At 39.0% G+C, this 21716-nt stretch overlaps 1 protein-coding gene and 3 long non-coding RNA genes across 5 annotated transcripts in view; 2 read left to right on the top strand and 2 right to left on the bottom strand.

The window, feature by feature from the left end:
• LOC118240993 (uncharacterized) overlaps positions 1–8933 on the top strand; it is a 47192-nt gene extending 38259 nt beyond the window's left edge. The window contains exon 4 of the long non-coding RNA XR_014123407.1: positions 8622–8933. This is a non-coding gene — a long non-coding RNA (uncharacterized LOC118240993). The remainder of the gene's footprint in view (positions 1–8621) is intronic.
• The window catches only part of LOC145657580 (uncharacterized), a 48301-nt gene that overhangs the window by 20493 nt on the left and 6092 nt on the right, over positions 1–21716 (bottom strand). The gene's annotated exons all lie outside the window — the stretch shown is intronic.
• Positions 1032–4490, bottom strand: LOC118240996 (uncharacterized). Its single transcript, XR_014123402.1, has 2 exons — positions 3191–4490; positions 1032–2882 (listed from the first exon to the last, which is right to left on the bottom strand). It is a non-coding gene; the product is annotated as an uncharacterized LOC118240996 (long non-coding RNA).
• Positions 15783–21716, top strand: part of LOC145643335 (uncharacterized) — a 38068-nt gene continuing 32134 nt past the window's right edge. Inside the window, exons 1-3 of one of the 2 annotated variants that reach the window (XR_014123408.1) lie at positions 15783–15941; positions 16353–16515; positions 19236–20490. This is a non-coding gene — a long non-coding RNA (uncharacterized LOC145643335). Of the gene's footprint in view, positions 15942–16352; positions 16516–19235; positions 20491–21716 lie in introns of those variants that run through there. The other variant, XR_004775766.2, reaches the window with a different exon arrangement.

Raw genomic sequence — 21716 nt, 5'->3', positions numbered from 1 at the left:
TAGATACATACTGTGCATGCATCACTTCATCAGTGGTAGTTGTAATGTCACTGACATCAAAGTTCAGGTGTCTTTTTGAAGCTTCACATTATAACAGGGTGGGTAACAATTTCATTGTCATACAAAATGTAATGATAAAGTACAACATAAATGGTAGAAAGATCTAAATTGTGAAATACCGTGTTTGAACAGGCCCATATTCTGATCTGACAGTTGTCACTGTGTTTGCATGGACACAGGTCAGATATGTATCAGATCTTAAATGACACAAGAAGAGGCCCAAATCTTAATTTGATCGGTGAACCTGCAAATCGGTCGCAAAGATCTCCAAAACATTTCACAAAAGGGCTTTTTGGCCCTTTCTGTCAAGGCTCAAGTGGAATATTTTGGCTGGAGTAATAAATGTCAAATACTGCAAATAACAAAGACAATGCTCTCTTGTCCTCTCTCTGCTGGAAAACAAACTCTGGAAGGAACACTAAATGTTTAAAATGATTTTAGGTCTGTTTTGCCAAATACACATTAAACCTTGTCTTAAACTTCCTGATCTCTCTTTAAAATATGTTTAACTGAAATAGAGTATGAGCGGAGGGGCCTGCAGTGGTGTTGAACCTTGTGGATTGTCAGGAGAACAGTTGCTAAAAGGAGCAGATGTGCAGCTTTATTTGCCGACAACTGTGGACACAGCTGTTCCTTTGGCTATTACTTACCCACACTATCACCAACACAACGCAAAGAGTGTATGGCACCATCAACTTACTATATGCTCCCCTAGAAAAATGACGATTCTTTTCAATACTTCTATTCACAATAATCACAGGTTTATATGTTTTTCACCTTTCTGATGGTGTAAAATAGTTTTGTCTGAATGTTTTGGATAGTTACTATTCAAACACAAAACAACAAAAGATGCTTGTGCTGTAGCTTGCACTTAAATAAAGGATCTAGATCCTCTATGCAAATCCTTGTTTAATCAATAACCAAACCAAACTGTAAAGCAGAGGACAAGCAGTCATGATGACACAGTACTGTATAAGGCAACTGTCACTTTAATATGGCTCTAAGGTAACAGAAATAAGAAATACTATAAAACAATTCACTATAACTAAAAAAAAAAGCAATACAAACCTGTAAAATAAAATTAACCACAAATAAAATTAATTTACTATAATCCTTATATAGTACAGTGTAGTGAAACCTCAATATTCAAATTCAGATCGCCTAGTGTGAGTACATCCAAAGACAAGCACTACTTGACAAGATTTGTCTATGCAGGCTTCTAATTTCACAGAGAAAGCAAGTTGCACAGAGAAACTATGACAGTATCATATGATCATGCATATCCATGTTGGAAATATGATACTGATATGATATTTGAGCATTCTGTGTGATGCTGGGTTGTGTATGGCTAACTGCTGGAACATGAAGCTGCCTCAGACTTCTGTATGTAGTGCTGCAATCTCTGAAAAAATGCTTGCTTATGTGCATTCAGAACTTGGATCATCAACCACGTAGTTTTCATCTGAATAATGTGGCTAAACTGTGAGGTTACATCTTATGGGGGTTTTGTTGTTGTTGTTGTTGTTGTTTTGGTGATATAAAACTAAATCAGTTTCCTTAGCATCGAAAACAAGCTAACATTACCCTGACTGCAACATCACTGTAAAATGAGAAAGGAGTCACAGTGTTACCATAAACATCTTATCTTTGCAAGTTTTTAAAAATGAATCAAGCAGGGCTAGTCAGTCAAGTAGAAATATGGATGATTAAGAATTGGTTTCAGTTTAAGATCTATAAAACTTCCAGGGTCCGGACCTGAGTGACTACATAGCTGGCTACGAGCAGGGGCAGATAACGCAGGGGTGGGAAGTCCAGAAAACAAGAAGCTTTAACCCAAAACTGTTTGTCTTTAGAATGACTTCCAATCCTTGCTCATTCCCCTTTAGTGCCTCCACCGCGCACACACAGTGAAGGTTGGACTCTACACATACACTACCACTATTACTGAACTATTTAGTCTTCCTTTTGATTGCGTCTTGTTGGTGTCTGGAGGACTAGCAACGTAAGGATTTCATTTAAGGTGTGTGCGCACGTTTTACTAGAAATGTGTGTGCCTGATAAGTCTTGAATCTGGAACCGCAAATCTGTTGTCAAATAAATGTGATGAGCATTAAGGGATTAGCAATGATTGACCTTTGAGCAAAGATGGAGGGAGACTAAGAACAACAAAACAAGCAAAAGGGCAGGAGACATTTGGAGGGGAAAACACACATTCAGGTATGCATGTACTACCCTGTGTGTGTTGGGTTATAGTGATGTCTGGAATTGCTGCCCTTGTTTCTGCAGCTATATCAAAGTGAAATTCTTCACCTGAAGTTCGTTCAGTATGCTTCACAGCGATTTAGGAATATAGCTATTCACTCCTCCTCATATTTGCCTTATTAAAATGTAAAATACACCAAACTGGATAGACAGGACGTAGTGTCTCCTGTATATCAAATGTCAGGACACAGGATGCGTTAGAATCTTAGAAGAAAGAGCTTTGTGCGTCTAACTGGAACAGTCACGTTATTCAGTGGCGTTGCAGTGATATTACAAAGTAAGGCATGTGTGTGTCCTTAAGAAGGCTACGGTCTGTAATGTCTGAAGGAACATTTTTGCAGGTGACTGATCTGAAACGCTTATTTCAGCATTTCAGATCACAGGCTTTGGTTACATGTGAGCTCGCATAATATTAACATAGATTCAAGATGTTGAAAGAAAACTGGTAAATACAAAGCTCATGCACGACCAGTGCGCACATAATAGTACATTTACACAACATGGCAACGAAGCGTAGTGTCTCGCTCTGCCTCTCACTTTCCATGTAGCCAAGTGTGGGACTGTGGGAACAAAAGCAGACAGCGAGGATACTTGAGCGCATCTCAACGTCACGCCCGTAGGCAAACTACATACTGAAATCATCGCTGTCTGGTTTTCCTGTACTTATTAGTACGAACACAGACGTGTTGAGAGAATTACTTTGACTGAAAATTATACTCATTGGAATGTTATTGTATATTATTACATCCGTATTATATGTACGGATATTGTGGGGTTGCATAAAATTAAATGAATGCTAAGCTTACACTAATAGAGAATAATGCGCAGAATGGAATAGGACTAATGCTTAAATTAATAGGCTGCTTACCTTGAAAGAAACTGGGTCACCAGCAAGGCCATCTTCAGTCAACAGAGGAAGACACAGGGCCACTTCACAGTAATCAGGAGCAATTAGCAACACCTGTTCACTTGGCTGCTTTAAGTTCTTACACTGGCTGATGGCTCACTTAATCTATATTGGTCTCCAGCATATGGAGACCTGTAATTGAATCCAGCATGGCCTAAATTAGTCTTGGCATTTTTGCGACTAAAATAATCAGGCTTAGATCAGCCTACAGTCAATGAAAAAGTTTGGTAAATTCTAGTCTTGGAAATATTGCATATTAGGCTAATATACTGTATGTCTGAAATAAAATTCATTAGCATACATGATATCATACTAAGAGAAGACAGGAAATAGTACTGCTTTGTCAAATTTATATTTAAAAATTTATAAGTACTTTTTTATGTTGGTATGAAATGTTGTTCAGCTCCACTTTAGTGGGCAAATTAGATCACGTATTTAGGAAGGATTCTTGAAATGAGCCTAGTCTCATCAAATGAGGTGAGTCATCACTTCAACAGATTGAGAAAAATCACAGGACTCTTTTACCAACCTGGGCCCCACTTCCCAAATTCTTCAAGAAATAAAGATAATCTTAAATAAGAGAGAGAGTGTTCCGTATAATACCATTTAAAGATTATCTTTGTTTATGGTGCTTTTGGGAAACCCAGCCCTGATCTGATAAACATCACATAAGGTTTTCTTATCATCTACTTATAAAACATTCACCTAATTTTATAATAACCCCATTACCATTGAATACTATAGTGTATACTATATTAGTAGAGCTTAACACAGCAGATCATTTAAATACAGTCTTGTGTAAAGAGGGCCCTTAGTGGTAAATTTAATGAGCGGGATTGTGCCACCAGTTTGGGCAGTACAATTCAACCTTTACCAAAATGGTTATTCTATGTTACATCATCTGAAGCAAGGAAGATGTGACTAGAGGTTTTGAAGTTATTGATCACACCCAGATTAGTAACACCACAGAAACTCTGATACATACAGTCTTTCCTATCAGAAAAAGAAAACATTTGCTTCATTTTAATTAAACCTGGCTCATACCAAATACTCACAGATAATCATGACTGTTTAGGAGATACTGTACTCAGGAGATACTGTTTAGGAGATACTGTACTTACCTTACAGCACATGACACATTTCAGCATGTGTCTTGGTGTGTTAGTCAACATTCTTAGTATAGCTCTCAACTTCAATCTTTGTATATGTTTGGTGTAGCTCAGAGAAATTAACATTTAATTTCTGTTACAGAAGACTAAAAAGGAAAGTAGCGTCTGGTCACAGGGAAACAGAGGATGAGTCTGTGAGTTCTTTTTCTCTATACATTTAAATGGAATTATTAAAATATATATATATATTTAATAAGTGCTACATGCACATAAATATAATTTTACTTTAATATTGTCTAATCATACTAGTATATCTGTAATTAAATAAATCTTAAAGTTAGATTTAGTCATTTATATATATATATATATATATATATATATATATATATATATATATATATATATATATATATATATATAGTGAATATCAATCACTTAGAATGTTTTGCTGTTGCTCAATACAAAATAAGATCGCAGCGGGACAGGCCACATAAGAATAGGTCATTTTGTTTTTAACATATATAATCAGTGGCCACATTGCAAATAAAATCTACATCTGTACCTACTAAGACAATAACTGAGTTACTGTGTCTATATACTAAGGTCTATATACTAATAGATTGTAAGTACCATTTCTCATTTGTTTGTGAAAAGCAACAAACACATGGAAGAAAAAAGAACCAATTTCAAAGCAGTCAATATTTTTGAAAGATTCAACTCAGTATATGGAGAAATCCAGAACTGAAGATATAAGAATGCTTACTGGTAAGCACTACACTACACATCATGCAAAGTTATGTGACACATTTGGTGTAACATCTAGAAGCTCACCAAAGAGAGCAATTGTTATTTATCAGTTTACTATTCAATTCCTCATAGAAATAAAGTAAACATAGAAGGACATATTTTCAGGCATGTGCAAAGTGCCCATAATGTGATCAACACAGAAATGGATTACGAAAAGTTGTAAAATTTACATAATTTATGATATACTTCAACAACCAATTTAATTAGATTCTTAAACATACTTAATTAGAAGCTCCCCGCTTACCCAAGCAAAGGATATGAGAGGTGTACACCTCATAGCTGATGGTCCATGATATTTCCAGGGCTGCACAAAAAAATACAGACAGATGCGTCCTTTAATCAGCACACCCTCCTGTTGATACTCCACTTCAGCTCACGTGTTTGTGTGCTTATGAATGCTCTTGAAACAATATAGTGAATATGTTGTAGGATGTTGCACTTTGGGCTATGAAAAGCTGCAGAATTTACAAAAGCTGCAGAATTTTACAAAAAATGGGACTGGGGAGAGAATATCACAGCCTCTCACATACAGGAAACCTTTAGGCACAAACAAATGCATACATAAAAATAAATAAAGCATGAACTGTATCCCATGAAGTAATAAAATTGTTTAATTGGATCGTATGTATTTAAGATAATTAGCCTATTTATATTGATGGTGCTACATATATATGTATATATATTTCATATTCAGAGGTGGATAGTACATAACTACATTTTCTCAGAATGATCTACTTGTAACGCGTGGTGGCCCGAGTGCAGCAGGGCGTGGAGCAGGACGCGCAGGGACGAACATTTCGACAGGGACGAACATTTATTACATAAATGACAGCGGCACTCAAACGTATTGGAAACGATAACATAAACATGAAACGAGTGACATTTAAACGAACACGATGAACACGCAAACGCTTTCACAATGACGAAGAAACATTAAAACGTTACATCAACACGTTACATCGACAATGACCAACAACGCTGCACACCCTGACGTGAGTTTAATTACACACAGACAAAACGAAGTACAGGTGTGCGCAGGCGTGGCCACAAACGAGTCCTACCACTGCACGTGGCTGGCCAAACCACGTGCCTCGCGGGAGGCGAGCGTTCCGTGACATTTTTAGACCTGCAGTTCTTTAACTATTATCAAATCATAACTTTGTATACTTGTTTGAAAAGTTATTAAAACATTCCTATTTAATCATTAAGATTTAACTATAAATTAATGTGTGTGTGTTTAGTTTTACTAACTTATGTGGGTGAACTACTTTTTGTTGGTCATAAATCTAAATTTTTAAAACATCATATATTTATTATAGACCAATATAGGATAAAAATAAAGAACAATACCAGTCTTTTTCTTGGAAAATGTTTTTAATACTAATACTGTAGTACTAATATTAGTTAATACTAATAATACACATTAATACATTTACATTCCAAATTTATATCTTAATTATTTTTATATAACACTTGATTAGATTTATAGCTTTTATTGTTGCATTGTTTGTATTTTACTTTATTTCTTTTCTTTAATTTTACTTTTATGCATTCTTAGTAAACTATGTTGTTGTGGTAGTTGTGTTCAATTTTTAGTTTTATTTTTAATTATTCTTTCAGTTATCTGAAATTATTTATTTCTTGTGGTATAGTGCTGTTTTTTTTTCCCTGATGTTATTGTTTTAGGCATTCTGTATCACTTTGAGTAAATGTGCCTCCTCAACTCTGTCCAAAAGGAAACAGTAACAACTCTATCTAACATTTACATCATTTAGCTGACACCTCCAAAGCTGAATACTCCTTGATTAGTTGAGGGTTAAGAGGATTGCTCAGAGGTACAACAGTGGCAACCTGCGAACCAACAGGCCTGTGTGCTCACTTTACAGTGACTGTACTTGTAACAATGAGTCTGTTAAACTAATTTTGCAAATGACCACTCTGGTTGGTAACAATGTGGTGTTAAACACAAAACAGTGTGGAGATGATCATTGATTTCAGGAAGCTCAACCCTGCAGTGCCATTAGAAAGTCAGTAAGCAGAGCAGATTCTTATAAATTCCTGGGCACCAATATTAAGCAGGATCTGAAATGGGACACACACGTATGGTGCTAATTTAGTGCCAAAACTTCACAAACAGAAACTATTCTGTAAATATTATACTATTTGCAAGCAAATGGGACATGGTGTACAAATCCAAAACTCCATACACACAACGCTGCTGATATGAATAAGGTCTAGCAGTGCCTTTATAATTGAACATAATGGAACTCACCATCACTTTCTCCATTTCTGTCTGTTTCGACACATCAAGTCTAGGCTGCAGTGAGTTGTGTGATGGTGGAGAAAATTACTGGCTCTCCACACCCAAGCACCTCATCTAGGTGGAGGAAGAGGCTGAGGAAGATCATGGCTGATGCAATACACCCTGATGATCAACCTGCTTTTGCTTCCTTTGTGCCTTTTCTTGAGAAATTTGGCAAATGGATCCTAAACTGTAGAATCTGTGCACCATTACATTTACATTTACAGCATTTAGCAGATGCTCTTATCCAGAGCAACTTACAAAAGTGCTTTGTCATATACTCATAGAATACATCCTATCCAGTAGAGTAGGTTAGAGTCCAATATATCAATGAACAATGTTGTTAGTCAACATAGGAGCAGGGTCAATGGTCATTTAAATATTTCATGAACAGATGGGTCTTCAGTTTGCTTTTGAAGACTGCAAGGGACAGCAAGTGGAAGTTCTTTGCACCATCTTGGAGCCAGGACAGAGAGCAGTCTCAATGCTTGTCTTCCGTGAGACTTGAAGCATGGCATTTCAAGCCAAGTCATAACTGAGGTTCAAAGTGCTCGATGTACTCGGGCTTTGACCATTGATATCATGTATGGAGGGGCTTGTCCATTTTTGGCTTTGTAGCATCAAGGATTGCTACCACCCCCACCCTCACTACCACCCCCACCCCCCATCACGTTCAGGTTTTCATAGATTATGGAAAGGTGGAGAAGTTTATGGATGATTCTGTGGTTGTGCAGCTTGCACTTCCCCTGGTTTCTTGTTTGCCTTTGCCTTTTTTCGAATTTGCATTCCAAAATTCTAGGGTATTTATACATGGACTTCAGTACCGTTAAGAACCTAATATTTGCCCATTCACAATTTAAGCACCGAGTTTAAGCACAGCCATCCTACCAGTGTTGTACAAGTTAAAAGTAGCTGTTAATGTATGATTTGTTGTTACAAGTAATTTATCTATATCGTGATTTTGTATGGCTGCTAGAGAAGAAAAAATGAGTCACTGGCATTGTTCCAGGTGCTAGCACATCTTCTGTTGTGCTCCAGATTTCAAAAGGCACCTATAGAAATCAAGATTCATGTAAATTTTTCATCTGAATTGGTTCTGTATATTTTATTTATCTAATTTACTGTTATATTATTTGATTATGATTCAAAGTAATTTGCTAAATTTTTTTTTCAGGATTTGTCACGCTGCCCTACTCCACCAAGCCGAACACCAAATCCCTGCATGCCTCAGAACACTGGAGATTGGCCTTTCCGAATATTGATTATATCTTACTCTAATTAACTTCTTAATATTTATGCAAAGCTGTAATCATTCCTCAGTGCAAAGTATTGCCATTTCATTATGCTAACTAAGTGGTATATTTGGATTGTATTTTTTCATGTTTTCTACCTGGACTGTTTTTTGGAGTACAATACTTTGGTTTTTCCCTGTCTAGACATCACATGTTTATTGTTACTCTGGATTTGACTTACGCCTGTGCCTTCTCTGATTTGGAAAACCTTTCCTGTTTGTTCATCCTCGGCATCACATCTGGCCCCTGTCTTTCCGCAAGTAAATCATTATTCAACATCCTAATCTGCAAGTGTCCTTATTACACTCATCCGTTACGGGTTTACATTTCTTTCACGCAAACCAACAAGCGGATCAGAAGGTAAATATTTGTTACTTTGGTTAATGTTTTGTGTATATTAAACATTCTTTTTTGTACATTAATGTCACATGAAACTCATGTCCCTATTTGTTTTAAAAAGTAAACCATTTATTTATTTGGTTTTCTATGCAGAAATTCTATGCAGAATTCGTATTCTAACAAACTATTCAGCTGTTAGCATGTGAGTCATCTATAGATTAGATGAGAATAGCAATAGAAAGTAATAATCTGGGAATAGAATGCCAATGTCTTAAGAGAACAAACACTGCTTTGTCCTATTCAATGTTCCCTGAATGAGTTCCTAACAGTCAGTGGTAAACAAAGAACAAAGATTCCACATCTCGGTATAATGAATGCAAGAAGTTAAGTTCCAAAAGCTTGTCTGAAGTTGTAGATGGTTATGTGCAGCAGTCCAGAGGTGCAGGGGCTGAAGACACCGATTATTACGAGCCTGTCTAGGCGGTGAGGTCACAACAGTGATAAGACTGGTAGCTGATAGTGGAATGGTATGTGAAATGGTTAGTCATTTGGACTAGTATGGACTAGTAGATGAGGTGAAACTTGGTGTATTGAATAAAATTGTGAACACACACACACACTGATCATCTTAAAGTGTGGCTGAATGCCAACATAAACAATACCCACACTACAAAAGGAACCCCACATTTAACTACACTACACTACAAAAAAGACAATAAACAGACAATAACCCCAGTCCCAAACAAACAGGCACCACTCCTTACGATCAGTAACTATATACATAAACATATACATAAACATACACTAGAGCATATACTCTAACACACGGATCACAATTATAAACAGAACACTGTAGGACAACACAAGTGAAACCCAGTGTGTGCTTACATACAGATCTAGATATCCACAAACACAAGCCGACTGGGGATATCCAAAGACAAGGTAAACACAGCCAAGACCACAAGAACCAAACAAACACTAAGGCACTTCTCACACTGTTATGACGACTCTAGTGTGAGCTGGGGCGAGCTGCCTTCTTCTCCCAGGAGAGTCATTATATAGGAAAGCAAACACTTAAGGCAGGTCAGAGTCAGTAACAAGGTGCACAGCAAGACCAAAATCACGAACTGGACCAGGAGCACTCTGCAGCAGTCCAGGAGTGTAACTACCATAAACGGTATGGTTTCACGTCATCATTTAAACTGACCTTTAGTTGAAGAGTTTTTAAGCCGGACACTTCCACTCATATCCTCTTTGATGTTAAGTAGTAATTTATTTTTACTTTTGTCACCACATTTGCTTATCGAGCACAACTCGGATCATTCTAAGACCTGCCAACAGTCTCTTCTTGAGTGGTCTCCTTAAGGAAAATACAAACAGAATTACTGGAAAGAATGGGAAAAGTCACCCTGAACTAAAGCCTTGGATAGCACAATGATGGTTGATTCTAAGGCATACTGCAAAATAGGGTTTTGTGTCCTATCATTAAAAATACATTATTGCAGTCTTTTTATGATGTTATTGACATTATACGCAGTGCACAGAGTGGTCCCCACAGTTCATCCATTGCCCTGATTCAGGGCCCGAATGGCCTGCGGGAAGAAGCTCTTCTTCAGTCTCTCTGTGTTGGTCTTCAGGGAGCGAAAGCGTTTCCCTGACCTCAACAGAGAGAAGAGGCTATCGTTGGGATGGGTGGGGTCCTTCACAATCCCCCTGGCTTTGGTCTGGCACCGCTTGTGATAGATGGTCTGCAGGTCAGGAAGTTCCGTATGAATGATGCGCTCTGCTGAACGCACCACCCTCTGGAGTGCTTGTCTGTCCTGCTTGGTGCTGTTCCCAAACCAGGCTTTGATGTTCCCCATGAGGATGCTCTCAGGAGTGCAGGTGTTGAAGTTCCGCAGCACCTTGTTCTTAAGTCTCTTAGGCGTCTGAAGTGGTAAAGACGCTGACGAGCCTTCTTTGCCAGGGAGTTGGTGTGGCGGGACCAGGACAGGTCCTGCGAAATGTGAACTCCAAGGTACCTGAAACTGTCTACTCTCGCCACCATGATTCTGTTGATCCTCACAGGTTGGTAGTGCCACTCCTGCTTCTTGCTGCAGTCCACAATCAGCTCCTTTGCCTTGCTGACATTCAGCCAGTTCTCCAGGTGTTTAATCTCCTTCAGGTAGGCCCTCTCATCGTAGTCCGAGATCAGGCCCATAACGACAGTATCGTCAGCGAACTTGACAATGGTGGTAGAGCTGGAAGTGGCCACGCAGTCATAGGTGTACAGTGAGTAGAGCAGGGGGCTTAGGACACTACCCTGAGGAGCTCCAGTGCTGAGGGTGAGGGTGGATGAGATACAGTTGCCCACCTGTACTGACTGTGGTCTGTCTGTTAGGAAGTTGGAGATCCAGTCACACAGGGATGGATGCAGTCCTCGATCCTCCAACTTAGTAGTGAGTCTGGAGGGGATGATGGGGTTAAATGCTGAACTGTAGGCAACAAACAGCATTTTAACATAATTACCCCTCCCTTTGTCTACATGGGTCAGTGTGGTGTGAAGCAGATGTGCAACTGCATCATCAGTGGAGCGGTTGTGGCGGTATGCAAACTGCAGTGGGTCCATGGAGGCTGGCAGTGAAGAGGTGATGAAGTCTCTGACTAGCTTTTCGAAGCACTTCATCACAACCGATGTGAGGGCAACAGGGCGGTAGTCATTGAGGCCGGAAGGTTAAGGTTTCTTCGGGACGGAGACGATGGTGGATCACTTGAAGTCGGATGGGACGATACAGAACGTCAGGGAGAGGTTGAAGATGTCGGTGCATACCGGGGCTAGCTGGTCTGCGCAGGCTTTGAGGACTCTACCGCAGATGCCGTCTGGTCCAGCCGCCTTCCTGGTATTCACTCTTTTGAACACTTTCCACACGTCACTCTCCGTGATGATGAGGGCATTTGCCTATGGTGGAGCTTACCTCCCCATCTAAAAACTGTCCCAGTGGTTAAATCAATTTGGATAAAAAAGCATCAGCTAAATGTTTAAATGGAATGTTTTGGTTCTATATGTCATCACATGATGATGAGTTTAAGTAAAATGAGTGCAGCCCAATTCATACCCTGCAAAATACTCAATGTGTGTTTACCATACAAATAATTAAAATTCTGCCCCTCTCTGCAAAATCATAAAAAGCAAATAAAGTTAATATAAATAAATTTTAAAAAAATGTTGGTTACCTATTTTCAGCCCAGTGTATCCTGAGTTTTGGTTTTGGCGAAGAAACTACTTTGATGCATTATTATTTATCTTTAAGATCAATCAATAAAACTTTAGTCGTCTACAAGCAGCGATCTACACTACAAACACAAAAAGATTTGTTGCATTTTTTTCTTATTTTTTCAATTGTTTTTTCTTTGTCTCTTTCCTCTCCACTGTATTTGTTCCTTGGTGAATAAAAAACATCCCATACATTCTCAGTTTAAACCTAATTCACCATAGGTCACAATGCAGGATGGTGTCAGCCTGGGTTATGAGGTGAACATGAAAGATGGTTACTGCTCAGTATGACTCATTTTTAAAAAGCAGGTGATGCAACATGTGGTGATAATTTTTCATGCACCTTCTTGTTCTACTCTAACCCAGGGCCCCAAATTTTCCCATTCGAGGCCTCTCGGTTTTGTGATTGACACATGGGGATGTGAGAGTGCCATGGCAAAACGCTCCTTTTGGTGAGTAAGCAGTCCTTCAGCTAGCATCCCTGAGGCTACCCACTTCCCCTTTCCCCAATACACACAATCGAGGCAAATGACCTCTCCTGAGAGCTCCTTGCTGAACCACTTCGTTTCATACTCATGATCAGGCCCTACGGACACACATGCGGTACAGTGCAGGTTTTCCAATTTCATTACGTCTACCCCTTTTTGTTCACTTTGTTTGAGAATATCTGACATCTGCACATAGTCAGTTCTGGTGGGTTCCTGCGCAATCAGCCACTGGTATGAGTACAGTGGTTCAACTTAATAAGAGTACATCTTTTGTGCTGTTGACTCGATTACCTTTAGGCCCTCTGGTATGGACTCGATTATGATGCATAGCTTGCGCATCAAATCTCATCCTAATAGATTTACTGGACACACTGTGGACATTAAGAATGCATTGGTGTAATTTTGACCCCCTTCACTTTGGCAAGGGAAAGGGTGTGAGTAATGCTCTAGGGCAATATGTCCAGTGGCCCCTACCGTAGTCAATGTTTTCCCAGATAACAGGACATAATAAACCAAACTTGAACTTGATCTAATTCCCTAACCTGAAATACAGATTTTGCAGTGCCTGAGTCCACCAGGAATGACATAGTATACCCTGCACTGTTAGGGGCAGTTGTGGCAAGCAAGAGTAAGGAGGTGCAGTATACTGCAGACATGAGGGAGAGAGGGTGTGGTGCGTGTGTGCTGGGAGGGTGCGGTGTGCATGATGTGTGTGTATATGTGTGTGTGCTCTTATCTGTAGCTGCGGCTGACCCGTCCCCGACTCTGCCCGTCAGTCTGCTTCCTCTGCATAGCCCCTCTCCTTCCGTGTTTTACAGTCTCTTGTGAAGTGTCCTTTCTTTCCACACGTGCAGCATCGGTCATCTCTTACGCCATCATCCTGCTTGTAGCTCCCTCTCTCTTCCTCTTCCACGGCCTCGTCCTCGACCACGGCCTCTGCCTCTTTGTCCTGCGACAGCTGTTATCATTTTAAATTACAGTTATACACAAACCAACTATTTTGGTCAGAATGGTTGTTGTAAGTGGAGAAGCACTTGACACTATTAAGCACAGTTGAAAGTCCTGTTAAGAATGTTTTATTAATCAATTCATCTTTTGTTATATTATCTCTGTATGTAAGATATTTACCACTTGAAGATATGTAAATTAGCACTATTTAAGCCACCTAAGAACAATTAATTTTAGAACCCTTGACCTTTTCAACAGAAGAGAGCAGTTGGTTAAACTGTAAAAGTGAATTTGTCTCTCATCCTTATCAAGTAGTTGTAGTGTCTGTGTACTAAACACATGCATCCAGAAACACAGCGAGAACACAGAAACTCTCTTGCGACTGTGGCGCACCACAGGAAATTACTTTTTAAGATGCACAATGTTATACATAGATTAAATCAGTGAATTCCTTTATGCCATCATGTAACAGTTTGTAACTATGGCTTACTTGCACACTTTACTTTCAGAGATTTTCCTGATTAGCTGTATTCAACTGTATTTAACTGATGTCTAGTGTTGTTCATTGTGCTTATTGTAAAATCTCACTACTGCTGTTCACGTGGCTTTTGCTATGGTCTATTTAAATATTTACAATTTGTTTGCATATATTACTTTTTGCTTGTTGTTCCATATATTCCATGTATTTTCATAAATTTTTAGATAGCAATAGCTTCCATGTAAAAACAAATATATATATAGAAGTCATTTTTGACAAATTTGTCCACATATTTGTACTTATGAGTATATGCATCTCATGGATGAGGCTAATTCATTACAACTAGCATTTCAGAAAACACAAATAAAAAGGTGAACTGTTATGCCACTGTTATAACATTGTTAAAATTTTTCTGAAAATTAAAGTGTTTTCCCTTGTCTCTGTGTAATTAAGCAACGCCACTTTCAACAGACACAAACTTCCTGTCCTAGTTTCTTGCAAAACCAACATAAACCCACTCACATGGTGCTCCTGCCTTTTGACTCATTCTCTCTATGTGAGGTGCCACTAGCTTAAAAACAATATAATGCAGTCAGAACTCACTGTTACTTGTTACTTGTTCTCCTCATACACTTTAGACAAGAAATATGTTTATCCCCATTTAAGAGAATATCGTATTGTATTGTTTATTTGGAGTAGAATGTAAACTAGAAGTATAAATAATTTGTCTTTCAGCAAGTACACTGCATAGTGTATATCTGAACCATCACTTTCTAAGATATTAGCAAATTAACTGCTTTATTAAAACAAACTGACACCACAAGGGTTAACTACATGTATATCTAATTGGTAAAATGTTTATTTATTCAAACATTCATTTACTGTGCTCAGCTGTCATAGTTAATAGACTCTCAATAAGGTATTGCTTTCATCAACAGAAGGAGTTCTCTGTGCTCTGACAAAACAGGTAGTATCTGTTAATAATGTTTAGACATGGCTTTGGATCAGATCTTCTTTCATTTTCACGCACAATAGAAATGGACAGGAAATGTTCTTGGTCAGAGTTTTCCAGTTCTTGTGGCCTCAGCACTACAAGTTAAGAGAATGCTTTGCTCATACACATCTGATTCAACCTGTCTCTTTCTCATTTCACTGTCATTACATGCATCCTCACAGGGTTATTTAAATATGCAGTGCTTTTAAACTGTGTAGTGCTGATAAATCTGAGTCTCATCTGTATCAGTCAAACAGCCAACACCTGATGACTGACATGTTCATGCTCTCCCAAAGCAAAACAGTTTTTTTCTAAGAAAGAAATGGGTTGTTATTTAGTTACTCACTATAAGGAGTATTATTCAGCTATTACTGCAAATTATTCACTAACCACATTAAAAATAATTTGACTGATATGCAGTTGCAGTATACAACAGCAAGTCTTGGAAGTTTAAAGAACCTTAATGTTCTCTTACACTGAGACATTGTGGTCTGCTTTCAGAGATGTTCTGCTTTCGTAAACCCACTTCCTCTTATCCTCTTTGTATCTGCACACTTCAACAACATCTCCTCGTTCACACAGTGCTGAATGTGTGTCAGACACTTATTTAATCAAATGGGGAAAAATACTGGCATGTTGGTTTTCACAGTAGGATATTGCATCTGGGTTGCTGCATCGTCATGTTTCTCCCAGCTTATGGAGGTATTTCATTCATGTTCATATGATTTGTTCTGATTAACTGTATGTGCAGCCAATGCTAGTCTTTCATGTGTGAGTGCAACGTGTGTCACTTTTTCTCACTACCACTAAATGAAATATCACTCAGTATGATTAGCAAGTTAAAAGGAGACCCCATATACATAGATAAATATGTGAATCTAAAATTACGCATTACTATTGAGAAAAAAAAACAACAATTGTTCAAGAGCTTGTGTGTGATGTTATGTTTAATTTGATGCATTAGTGCAGTTATTTATCCAGCTATCCGGTAGGACAGGTCTTGATCATCAGAATTGAGTTCTTGTTTTGATTTGATGTCCCATAATTTTGGAACATCTGGCATGATAAATCCATAGTCTGGTATTATACAGAACACTCTCTCTCTTATTTAAGAGGTTTCTTCGGGACGGGGACGATGGTGGATCACTTGAAGCCGGATGGGACGATACAGAGCGTCAGGGAGAGGTTGAAGATGTCGGTGCATACCGGGGCTAGCTGGTCTGCGCAGGCTTTGAGGACTCTACTGCAGATGCTGTCTGGTCCCGCTGCCTTCCTGGTATTCACTCTTTTGAACACTTTCCACACGTCACTCTCCGTGATGATGAGGGTATTTGCCTATGGTGGGCTCTGCGCATGACCCATTGGCTGCGCTGATAGCACCATTAGCGCTGTTAGCATTAATGCTACTAGATGTAGCCTCGAAGCGAGCGAAGAATGTGTTTAGCTCGTTCGCCAGAGACTCATCCGCGCTCATCAGTCCGGAGCGTGGGCTTCTGAACATAAGTACCAGTTGCGCTTTCAGCAGGGCCTGAACTTCACCTTATGATCAGCTCTATAGCCAGCCAGTGTTTATATTGGGGGAAATTTCCATAAACACAAGCTGTAGATACATTTTGATAAGAATTCTTCTCTCTGGAAATTCACTTTTAAATCTTCATAATAAAAGTGTCATGTTTACAGTTATACAACCCTGGCAAATTTGAGAACATTACAAATTGGACAAATGTTTTTTCATCTCTACAGCTTTAACACTACTGGTATCTTAAAATGTGGTTTATTTGAAAAGTTCTAAACATAAAATTGTGCCATAATATTCTATTTTAATTTCTAATCATAAAAATACCATTTTAAATATTTTCTGGACATATGTCCATAAAGTAAGTACATTTTACCAACAAAACATGTGTCCATAAAATGACTTGGCATGGCAGGTTGAAATGTGACTAAAATCATTGAGGAAAACCAGTAAAAGTGATTTTAGCTTACCTCCCCATCTAAAAACTGTCCCAGTGGTTAAAGTACTTGACTTTTTTCGGAAAGTTGCTGGTTCATCGTTGCCCCTGTTGGGCCCCTGAGCAAAGCCCTTAACCCTCAAGTTGTATTCAGTCATAATTGTAAATCAATTTGGATAAAAAAGCATCAGCTAAATGTTTAAATGGAATGTTTTGGTTCTATATGTCATCACATGATGATGAGTTTAAGTAAAATGAGTGCAGCCCAATTCATACCCAGCAAAATACTCAATGTGTGTTTACCATACAAATAATTAAAATTCTGCCCCTCTCTGCAAAATCATAAAAAGCAAATAAAGTTAATATAAACTAATTAAAAAAAAAATTTGGTTACCTATTTTCAGCCCAGTGTATCCTGAGTTTTGGTTTCGGCCAAGAAACTACTTTGATGCATTATGATTTGTCTTTAAGATCAATCAATAAAACTTTAGTCGTCTACAAGTAGCGATCTACACTACACATACAAAAAAGATTTGTTGCATTTTCTTATTTTTTCAATTGTTTTTACTTTGTCTCTTTCCTCTCTGCTGTAGTTGTTCCTTGGTGAATAAAAAACATCCCATACATTCTCAATTTAAACCTAATTTACCATAGGTCACAATGTAGGATGGTGTCAGTCTGGGTTATGAGTTGAACATGAAAGATGGCTACTGCTCAGTATGACTCATTTTTAAAAAGCAGGTGATGCAACATGTGGTGGTTTCAGCAACACAAAAAATGGCCAAGGTACAAAAAGCATCTCAGGGCTCTCTGATCTTCTGATCTCTACTATTACTATTCTCTCTCTAGTTGTTAACACTGGCTATACCCCATGATGTCTCGTGACGCGGCCAAGGCCGTTTCAGGCACCGCTACTGCCCTTAGGCATGGTAGCAGGCCTGCGGGCACCGGATCTAGTTTGCAGGAATAGTAAGCAACTGGCCTATTTCTGTCTCCATGCCTCTGCAGGAGAACTGATGTCATATACACATTTCATTCATCAACTGTCTGGGTGAATGGCTTGTCTGAATTTGGTATACCTAAGGTGGTTGTGGTTTGAGGGGCCTGTTTTAACCCCACAAATGCTTCCTCTGCCTCTGGGGTCCACTCCACCTTGGTTTGAGATCCCCCTGTTGAGACTATAGCTCTCAATGTGCATAATTAGGAACGAAGGTGTGGCAGTATGAGCATGTTCCTAGGAATGAAAGTAGCTGGCAATTGGTGGTAGGCCTTAGAATGCGAGCGATGGCTGATGAATGGCCAATGCCTTCCTCTCTCCAGAAATCATATGACCCAAGAATTTTACTACTGGCTGTACAAATTGTAGCTTCGACCTAACTGACTCGGTGGCCAGTTTCGGCCAAGTGCATGAGGAGGCGCAAGGAATCTGTTTCACACTGTTCTTGAGTGGGTGCAGCCGGAAGTAAATCGTCAACATACTGCAATTGCATACTGCCTTCCGATAACTGGAGTGGTGCTAGGCTGTCTCTGAGAGCGTCATTATAGTGGGAGATTCACAATACCCCTGACACAAGCGTGTGAACGTATAAGGTTTTCCCTCGAATTGAAAGGCAAACCAATACTGGCTATCCTCATGCACTGGAACACTGAAAAAGGCGTTAGCTAGGTCCACGACAGTGAACCATTTACTATCGTCTGGTATAGATGAGAGGATTGTGTGCGGGTTTGGGATGTTTGGAGCTCTTTGTCTAACTGCTGCATTGACTGTTTGGAGGTCCTGTACAAACCTCCATTCGTTACGACCTGGTTTTTTAACAGAAAATTGGTGTTCGCACTGGCAAATCCGGGCATGGCATTATCACTCCTACGTCCAGGAGGTCTTTGAACACTAATTTAATGCCTTCTATGGCTTCTGGATTCAGGGCATACTGACATTGCTTGGGCCTGTAATCTGACTTGGGTGTGATTTTTACTGGTGCTACCCCTTTAATCAACCTACATCATTCTTCCCTCATGCCCACAACACATTGGGATCCTTTTTTAGGAGGTGGGACTCAAGAGGAGGAAAGCCTGTTCCTGCCATCCCTCATGCTCTTCTACCACCTCTACATGTCTTGTAACCTTGAGGGTAAATTGCACCTTTTGTCTTCTTGTTCACGTGCAGCTTCTCCCTGCTCATAATTTTTCATGCACCTTCTTGTTCTACTCTAACCCAAGGCCCCAAATTTGCCCATTCGAGGCCTCTGGGTTTTGTGATTGACACATGAGGATGTGAGAGTGCCATGGCAAAACGCTCCTTTTTGTGAGTAGGCGGTCCTTCAGCTAGCATCCCTGAGGCTACACACTTCCCCTTTCCCCAATACACACAATCGAGGCAAATGACCTCTCCTGGGAACTCCTTGCTGAACTACTTCTTTTCATACTCATGATCAGGCCCTACGGACACACATGCGGTACAGTGCAGGTTTTCCAATTTCATTACGTCTACCCCTTTTTGTTCGCTTTGTTTGAGAATATCTGACATCTGCACATTAAGAATGCATGGGTGAAATTCTGACCCCCTTCACTTTGGCAAGGGAGAGGGTGTGAGTAATGCTCTAGGGCAATATGTCCAGTGGCCCCTACCGTAGTCAATGTTTTCCCAGATAACAGGACATAATAAACCAAACTTGAACTTGATCTAATTCCCTAACCTGAAATACAGATTTTGCAGTGCCTGAGTCCACCAGGAATGACATAGTATACCCTGCACTGTTAGGGGCAGTTGTGGCAAGCAAGAGTAAGGAGGTGCAGTATACTGCAGACATGAGGGAGAGAGGGTGTGGTGCGTGTGTGCTGGGAGGGTGCGGTGTGCATGATGTGTGTGTATATGTGTGTGTGCTCTTATCTGTAGCTGCGGCTGACCCGTCCCCGACTCTGCCCGTCAGTCTGCTTCCTCTGCATAGCCCCTCTCCTTCCGTGTTTTACAGTCTCTTGTGAAGTGTCCTTTCTTTCCACACGTGCAGCATCGGTCATCTCTTACGCCATCATCCTGCTTGTAGCTCCCTCTCTCTTCCTCTTCCACGGCCTCGTCCTCGACCACGGCCTCTGCCTCTTTGTCCTGCGACAGCTGTTATCATTTTAAATTACAGTTATACACAAACCAACTATTTTGGTCAGAATGGTTGTTGTAAGTGGAGAAGCACTTGACACTATTAAGCACAGTTGAAAGTCCTGTTAAGAATGTTTTATTAACCAATTAATCTTTTGTTATATTATCTCTGTATGTAAGATATTTACCACTTGAAGATATGGAAATTAGGACTATTTAATCCACCTAAGTACAATTAATTTCAGAACCCCTGACCTTTTCAACAGAGGAGGGCAGTTGGTTAAACTGTAAAAGTGAATTTGTCTCTCATCCTTATCAAGTAGTTGTAGTGTCTGTGTACTAAACACATGCATCCAGAAACACAGCGAGAACACTGAAACTCTCTTGCGACTGTGGCACACCACAGGAAATTACTTTTTAAGATGCACAAGGATATACATAGATTAAATCAGTGAATTCCTTTATGCCATCAGTAACAGTTTGTAACTATGGCTTACTTGCACACTTTACTTTCAGAGATTTTCCTGATTAGCTGTATTAGCTGTAACTGATTTCTAGTGTTGTTCATTGTGCTTATTCTGAACTCTCACTACTGCTGTTCACTGTTCTTTTTGCTATGGTCTATTTAAATCTTTACTATTTGTTTGCATATATTACTTTTTTCATAAATTTTTAGATAGCGATAGCTTTCATGTAAAACCATATATATATATATATATATATATATATATATATATATATATATATATATATATATATATATATATATATATATATATATAAGTCAATTTTGACAAATTTGTCCACATATTTGTACTTATGAGTATATGCATGAGGCTAATTAAATATATGGATGAGGCTAATTCATTACAACTAGCATTTCAGAAAACACAAATAAAAAGGTGAACTGTTATGCCACTGTTATAACATTGTTAAAATTTCCCTGAAAATTAAAGTGTTTTCCCTTGTCTCTGTGTAATTAACCAACGCCACTTTCAACAGACACGAACTGCCTGTGTTAGTTTCTTACAAAACCAGCATGAACCCACTCACATGGTGCTCCTGCCTTTTGACTCATTCTCTCTATATGAGGTGCCACTAGCTTAAAAACAATATAATGCAGTCAGAACTCACTGTTACTTCTTATTTTCCTCATACATTTTAGACAAGAAATATGTTTTCCCACATTTCTGAGAATATCATATTGTATTGTTTATTTGGAGTAGAATGTAAACTAGAAGTATAAATAATATGTCTTTCAGCAAGTACACTGCATAGTGTATATCTGAACCATCACTCTCTACGATATTAGCAAATTAACTGCTTTATTAAGACAAACGAACACCATAAGGGTTAACTACATGTATATCTAATTGGTAAAATGTTTATTTATTCAAACATTCATTCACTGTGATCAGTTGGCATAGTTAATAG

Source organism: Electrophorus electricus, chromosome 4, assembly GCF_041902795.1.
Source record: "Electrophorus electricus isolate QZ-2024a chromosome 4, ASM4190279v1, whole genome shotgun sequence".
NCBI lineage: Eukaryota > Metazoa > Chordata > Actinopteri > Gymnotiformes > Gymnotidae > Electrophorus > Electrophorus electricus.
The sequence above is the reverse complement of the archived record's forward strand: the minus strand, read 5'-3'. Positions and strand labels throughout refer to the sequence as shown.